The following is a 1,964-nucleotide window of genomic DNA, read 5'->3' on the forward strand; positions in this document are numbered from 1 at the left end:
TGAGGCTGAAAAATGTGTCTGTAAATTAGGACAACTGAGACCTGTCACCTCGCATCCCTACCACTTTTCGTGGATGATTCTTTTCCTTCCTCTCCCACACCCAAATAGTCTGGTATGCTCTGGGGAGTGACAGGAGAGCTAGTTACACCTTTTGCAGATTGTATTTTTGACGAACATGGTGGGAGGATGTGTAAGCAGGTACGAAGTGATCGATAACGAGGGCTAATATTGTTAACTAACACATGAGCAGCAGCGAGGTGCCCTGGTTGCAGATCCCGTCTGGTCGAGACGGAGGGGAGACGGACGGAGTGTAGAACATAAAAGAGCTCATTAGAGTCAACAAGTTCGAACCATGTTCTACAGAGGACATTCAGCCAGTGTTGCTGCTGTTTTAAGTGTGTCTCAGGCCTGAGGAAGACCCACATTGTGTCAAAATGTTGCCAGACAGGCACACTTCATTAAATAATTAAAATGATAACAATAACAATACCAGTAATAAGGATAATAATCATCATTGTTTATTGATTATTAAGGATCGCCATTGGTCTCCACCTAAGTAGAGACTATTATTCCTGGGGTCCAAGCAGAAAAAACATTCCAAAACATCAATCATAAAATGCAGTACAATATTCCATGTACTGTCCATTCACCTTTAAGGTGTCCCAAGATGGGCTCTGGATGGCAGGGGCGTCCTCTTCCCTGAGCCAGGCCTAAACCTGACCGCATATCAACAAGACACTGAAATATTGAAATATAAATAAGTTTGTCCTTCTAAAAGTGCCAAAATAGTAATAATAATAATAATAATAATAATAATAATAATAGGAAGCTAATTCAATAAGATTTCCTTTTTGGTGATTGCTTCTTTAAGCTTCCTTTTGAAGCAATAATAATGATAATAATAGGGAAATTAAAAACTATATAACACTTGATTTTCCAATCACCATCTTCACACCACAAATGGAGGGGTGCCCTTATCCTCTGCCTAGGGTTGAGCCAAGAGGATTCAGAATGGCTACAGAAACACACTCCGCATGCGATTAGTGTTTGACTCATTTATTTTTCTGACAGGGGCGAAGAACTGATATTGATGCAGAAGTTTTAGTCAGCTGCCAGTTAGCCCAGCAAGCTAGCAATCTGAGTTAATGCGACGAGTTTGTCTCAGTTCATTTCTGGTCTAAAACGCTGCCCCCATGACCAACTTAAATAACTACCTAATTCGGACTGGAATGTTTGCAGTCATGCACATCCAATTCCACATAAGAGAAATTCCCATAAAGCATTGCGATTGTACAAAGAAAGGATTAAAAAAAAAGTGGGTTGAGGCCTGGCTGTGACACAGCCAGTTAAACGAGAAAGTCCACAATCAAACGGGACTCCCGGTCTTGTCACCAAGCAGAGGTGTAGGAACCACGAAGCATCATGAATGTGTGTGTGAGAAGAAAAAAGGTGGAACCAGGAGTATGGACGGTCTAGACAGTGGATGGACCCTGCACCTCCCTTCCTGTCTAGGGGAGTGATGTCCTTTCATTCCCCCAACCCTAACTCATATAGTTGCCATGAGTATTGCACTATGTATACTTCTACCATGTATACTTCTACCATGAATACTTCTATGTCTACTTCTACGACCACCTTATGTATGCCACGATCTTCAACACACAGCAGAATACTATGTTCTAAATGGGCTTTTATTCTTTGACAATTTTAAGCCGAAATGATGACTACCTTAACCCTCGGTTCAGATGGAAAGGTACCCTGTAGAGTAAGGTCAATTTTTTGAAACCCCACCACCTCCGGGTGGTGGACCCAGTCCTCCAGAAAGGACCGTGCACTGTTCACCTCCCATCTAGGTGGGGGGGTGTTCCTCTTTCTAAATCTTAACCCAACCCAATATGATGATATCACCCCTTTTTTAAATGCAACAGAAGAGCGAATGTCAGTCTACTCAATGACCTACCCAT

The sequence above is a fragment of the Aulostomus chinensis genome, chromosome 5 (assembly GCF_037954235.1).
Source record: "Aulostomus chinensis isolate RoL2024-O1b breed Wild chromosome 5, RoL_Achi_v1.0, whole genome shotgun sequence".
Lineage (NCBI taxonomy): Eukaryota > Metazoa > Chordata > Actinopteri > Syngnathiformes > Aulostomidae > Aulostomus > Aulostomus chinensis.